Raw genomic sequence first — 6,000 nt, 5'->3', positions numbered from 1 at the left:
GAATAGACACTTGTTCTACTGACTTTGATTTTCACCAGTGTTGCATTATTATTGGAGAATCAGAATCAGATTTAATATCATTGACCATAAGACATAAGAGCAGAATTAGGCCATTCAGCCCATTGAGCCTGCTCCACCATTCCATCATAGCTGATTTATTTTCCCTCTCAACCCCCATTCTCTGCCTTCTCCCTGTAACTTTTGACACCCTTACTAATCAAGAATCTATCAACCTTCACTTCAAATATACCCAATGACTTGGCCTGCAGAACCGTCTGTGGCAATGAATTCCACAGATTCACCACCCTCCGGCTAGAGAAATGTTGTTTCATCTCTGCTCTAAATGGACGTCCCTCTATTCTGATGCTGTGCCCTCTGGTCCTAGACTCCCCTGCAATAGGAAACATCCTCTCGATATCCACTCTATCTAGAATTTTCAATAGTCAGTAGACTGCAGTGAGATTCCACCCCCACCCATTCTTCTAAACTTCAGTGAGTACAGGCCCAGAGCCATCAAAAGCTCCTCAAATGTTAACCCTTTCATTTCTGGGCTCATTCTCTTGAACCTCCTCTGGACCCTCTCCAACATCATGAAATTTGTTGTTTTGCAGCAAAAGTACAGTGCAACATTATAAATTACAATAAGTGGCCACTTTATTAAGTACACCTGTACCCCTGCTCATTAATGCAAATATCTGATCAGCCAATCATGTGGCAGCAACTCACTGGGTAAAAGCTTGCAGACATGGTCAAGAGGTTCATTTGTTGTTCAGACCAAACATCAGAATGGGGACAAAATGTGATCTAAGTGACATTGACCTTGGAATGGTTGTTGGTGCCAGACGGGGCAGTCTGAGTATGTCGGAAGCTGCTGATCTCCTGTGATTTTCATGCACAACAGTCTCTGGGGTTTACAGAGAATGGAGCAAAAACATTTTAAAAAATCCATCGAACTGCAGTTCTGGGTGAATGTGTCTTATTAATCAGAGAGGACAGTTGAGAGAGGGCTTTTTCTGGTTGGCTGCTAGTGACTAGTGGTGTTGGTGTTAGTTGGTGTTTCCTTGTAGAAAGTTAGCATCCGTTATTAAGGGCCCCCACCACCCAGCACATGCCCTCTCCTCATTGCTACCATCAGGGAGGAGGTACAGGAACCTGAAGACACACACTCAGCAATTCAGGAACAGCTTCTTCCCCTCTGCCATCAGGGAGGAGGTACAGGAACCTGAAGACACACACTCAGCAATTCAGGAACAGCTTCTTCCCCTCTGCCATCAGGGAGGAGGTACAGGAACCTGAAGACACACACTCAGCAATTCAGGAACAGCTTCTTCCCCTCTGCCATCAGGGAGGAGGTACAGGAACCTGAAGACACACACTCAGCAATTCAGGAACAGCTTCTTCCCCTCTGCCATCTGATTTCTGAATGGACAATGAACCATGAACACTACCTCATTACTGTTTTTGCACTACTTACTTAATTTAATTTTTTAGTGTGTGTGTATATATATATACTTACTGTAATTTACTGTTTTTATTATTATGTATTGCAGTGTTCTGCTGCCACATTCCATTTTCTAATTCCAGTCAGGGGAATATCAGAGGTTTTTAAACATAGAGAGTTGAGTACGTGGAATGCCCTGCCATCTGTGGTGGGAGGCAGATACATTAGGGGCATTTAAGGAACTCTTAGATAAGCACATGGATGAAAGAAAAATGGAGGGCTATGTGAGAGGGAAGGTTAGATTGATCTTAGAGTAGGTTATACGGTCGGCGCGAAGTTGTACTGTGCTGTAATGTTGCATGCTCTATTAATTGTCTCTGCAGATGCTGCCTGACTTGCTGATTATCTCCAGTATCTTATGCTCGTACTGCATGTAATAGTTCCAATGAAGGTACACATTGTAACTACTCTGATCAGCAGCAGAGATGGAGAAGAAGAAGTTGGAAACGCTTAAAGGTCAGGCAACATCAGTAGAAAACAACACAGGTTTCTAGTCTTTTGCTTGTTCTTTCACTTATATGATAGCATCTGGAGGTGGAAACTAAAAGAAAAACTTGGAGGAGCAAACTCAGTTCCGGCCACTGTCTGTTAGTTCTCCCCATGACCTCATGGGCTTCCTCTGGGTCTTCCAGTTCCGCCCACATTTCTTTTTTTTATTTATAATTTATAACACCTTTAGTCAAAGGTCGGTGAATCTGTGGAATTCATTGCCACAGGTGGCTGTGGAGGCCAAATCAATGGGTATATTTCAAGCAGAGGTTGATAGATTCTTGATTAAACAAGGCATCAAAGGTTACGGGGAGAATGCAGGAGAATTTTCCACTGAGGTTGGATGAGACTACAACCAGAGGTCATAGTTTAAGGGTAAAAGGTGAGAAGTTTAAGGGGAACAGGAGTGGAAACTTCTTCACTCAGAGGGTCATGAGAGTGTGGAATGAGCTGTCAGCACTAGTGATGCACGCAGGCTTGATTTCAACGTTTAAGAGAATTTTGGATAGTGACATGGATGGTAGGGGTACAGAGGGCTATGGCCCTGGTGCAGTTTGTTGGGAGTAGGCAGTTAAAATGGTTTTGGCAAGGACTAGATGGAGCGAAGGGTCTATTTCTGTGCTGTACTTCTCTATGACTCTACTGGGGATAATAAATCAGCCATGATTTAATGGTGGAACAGACTCAATGGGCCAAATGGCCTAATTCTGCTCCTATGTCTTATGAGGCATGATTCAGCAGACTATATCTCTCTAGTCTATAAAAGTTATTCTGGTAGGTTTGTATTAGATGTCTTTTCAAAGACACCAAGGCTTGATAGCTGTATGTAGGCAAAGGATGTCTGCTCATGGAAAAATCGAAAGTTAGACAGCAAAAGTTGAAAGTTCAATGTAAATTTATTAACAAAGTACATATATATCACCATATACAACCCTGAAATTCATTTTCTTGATGGTCTGATTAGTCTGACATCTATTCTTGGAAAAATGCTAGACTCGATTAGTAAGGAAGTAATAGCAGCACATTTGGAATATTTTTCTCTAATAAAGTCCCATAGCTTCATAAAGTGGAAATCATGACCGACAAATTTATGAGTTAATTTTGAAGAAGTCTCAAGTCAGAGGGAACCAGCAGACACATTGAATTTGGGTATCCAGAAGGATTTGACGAGGGCTTTACAAAGTCTATACTGGTGGAGATTCAAGTTTGGTTCACAACTCCCACTTCTCATGTAAGATGACTTTCTGGAAGTCATACCTGGGCCTCTTATACTTTACTCAGTTGCCAGAGCCCTCAGCAGATTGCAGATCTCTTGGTTCATTCAGGGCTTTTGGTTGGGGAAGACTCTGAGTAATTTTGTCTACAACTGTTTTAAAAAGTTCCATGAGTCTTTTAAGAGACTCCTGGACAGGTACATGGAGCTCAGAACAGAGGGCTATGGGTAACCCTGGGTGACTTCTAAGGTAAGGACATGTTTGGCACAACTTTGTGGGCCAAGGGGCCTGTATTGTGCTGTAGGTTTTCTATGTTTCTATGACAATCTCTGATGAGTCCTAGAACATGGCCCAGTCCACTTCCAAGCAATCCCAAGCCGCTCCTCTGTCACCCATGACTATCTCTTTGTTGTCCTTACCTCTGGAGCCTGACTCTTTAGTCTATGCCTGTATACAGGTGTGACGCATGGCCAAGCGGTTAAGGTGTTGGTCTACTGATCTGAAGGTTGCTAGTTCGAGCCTCAGCTGAGGCAGCATGTTGTGTCCTTGAGCAAGGCACTTAACCACACATTACTCTGTGACGACACCGGTGCCAAGCTGTATGGGTCCTAATGCCCTTCCCTTGGACAACATTGGTGGAGATGGGAGACTTGCAGCATGGGCAACTGCCGGTCTTCCATACAGTCATGGAAGACCTCAGTCATCATCGAAAATCCACGGACAGCTGAAGAAAACAGGTATGAGGAGGACAGCCAGATGGTCAGATTACCTGAAATGCGGTCTGGAGATTGAATGAACCAAACTTGAATCACTGAAGGATGGTCAACAGCTGTGGCAGGCCTTGAATGCTATCACCTCCTACAAAGTGAAACAAGCGACTCAGGTTGACACTCAGCTTCAAAGAAGCTCAATGCCTTCTTTGCTCACATGGAGGCACCTTCACAAACTACCACAGGCCATGGCGACTCTGAGGGTGGATCCATGGAAAGCATCTGGCGAGTACTTAAGGCCTGTGCTATTAAACTGGCTGGTATGTTCACTGATATCTTTAACTTCTCACTCCAACAGTGTGAGGAACTGGTGCTTGGTAACCTGCCTCAATGACTATCATCCAGTAGCACTTACATCCACTGATAAATTGCTTTGTGAGGTTGGTGATGAAGCAAATCAGCTCCTGCCTGAGGAACAACTTGGATCTATTCCAATTTGCCTACTGTCACAATAGGTCAACAGCAGATGCCACTTCATTGGCTTGTCACTCAATCTTGGAACATGTGGACAGCAAAGGTGCATACATCAGGATTATCTTCATTGACTACAGCTCAGCATTCAAACCTATCATCCCTCGAAACTAATCAACAAGATCCAAGTCCCAGGCCTCAATACCTCCTTGAGCAACTAGATCCTCGTTTTCCTCACTTGCAGACCCCAGTCAGTTCACATTGGCAACATCTCCTCCTTCTCCATCAGCACAGGTGCACCACAAGGCTGTGTGCTTAGCCCCCTGCTCTGCTCACTTTAAACTTGTGATCGTGAGGCTAAGTAGAGCTCCAATACGATATTTAAGTTGGCAGACAACACCACTGTCTTTTGCTGAATCAAATATGGTTATGAATCATCATATAGGAGGGAGATTGAAAATCTGGCTGAATCGAGCCACAGCAACAACCTCTCACTCAACATCATCAAAACCAAAGAATTGATTATTGACTACAGGAGGAAGAAACCAGGAATCAGCAACTTAAAATTCCTCAGTGTTATCATGTTGCAGGATCTGTCCTAGGTCCAGTCATTACATAGAAAGTATGGCATCACCTCAACTCTCTTAGAAGTTTGCTCAGATTTGGCATGTTACCTAAAACATTAAGAAATCTCTATAAATGCACAGTGGAGTGTATAGTAACTGGCCTGGTATGGAAACACTCAATGGTCTTGAACAGAAAAAAGCTACAAAAAGTAGTGGATACAGCTCAGTCTGTCACTGATAAAGCCCTCCCCATCATTGAACACACTTACAAAGAGCACTGTCACAGGAAAGCAACATCTATCATCAGAGACCCCACCACCCAGGACATGCTCTCTTCTCACTGCTGCCATCAGGAGGGAGGTACAGGAGCCTCAGAACTCACACCACCAGTTTCAGGAACAGTTATAGCCCCTCAGCTATCAGGCTCCTGAACCAGAGGAGATAGTTTCACTCACCCTAACACCGAACTGATTCCACAGCATATAGACTCACTTTTATAGATTCTAAAAGCTTACATTCTCAATAATTATTGCTTGCTTGCTGGCTTAATTTATCTATCTATTTATGATTGATTTTTTGCACAGTTAGTTGTCTTTTGTATATTGGTTGATTGTCCATCTCTGTCGTGTGCATTTTCTCATTGATTCTATTTACTATGAACACCCACAAGAAATTGAATCTCTGGATAGTATATGGTGATGTATATAGTGCCTATAAAAAGTATTCACCCTCCCTTGGAAGTTTCCATGTTTTATTGCTTTACAACATTGAATCACAGTGGATTTAATTTGGCTTTTTTTGACACTGATCAACAGAAAAGGCTCTTTTCTGTCAAAGTGAAAGCAGATCTCTACAAAGTGATCTAAATTAATTACAAATATAAAACACAAAATAATTCATGACATAAGTATTCAGCCTTATTATGACACACCAAATTGTCACTGGTGCAGCCAATTGGCTTTAGAAGTCACATCATTAGTTAAATTGTGATCACTGTGTGCAGTCAAGGTGTTTCAATTGATTGTGGTAAAATACACCTGTGTCTGGAA

The 6,000-nt window shown here is 42.8% G+C and overlaps 1 protein-coding gene across 1 annotated transcript in view; it reads left to right on the top strand.

Annotated features, from left to right (window-relative positions):
- The first annotated feature begins 1,824 nt into the window (after positions 1–1,824).
- Positions 1,825–6,000, top strand: part of LOC132384984 (rho GTPase-activating protein 23-like) — a 510,483-nt gene continuing 506,307 nt past the window's right edge. Inside the window, exon 1 of the mRNA XM_059956701.1 lies at positions 1,825–1,957. The gene's annotated coding sequence lies outside the window, so the exon portion shown is untranslated. The remainder of the gene's footprint in view (positions 1,958–6,000) is intronic.

The sequence above is a fragment of the Hypanus sabinus genome, chromosome X1 (assembly GCF_030144855.1).
Source record: "Hypanus sabinus isolate sHypSab1 chromosome X1, sHypSab1.hap1, whole genome shotgun sequence".
Taxonomy (NCBI): domain Eukaryota; kingdom Metazoa; phylum Chordata; class Chondrichthyes; order Myliobatiformes; family Dasyatidae; genus Hypanus; species Hypanus sabinus.
The sequence above is the reverse complement of the archived record's forward strand: the minus strand, read 5'-3'. Positions and strand labels throughout refer to the sequence as shown.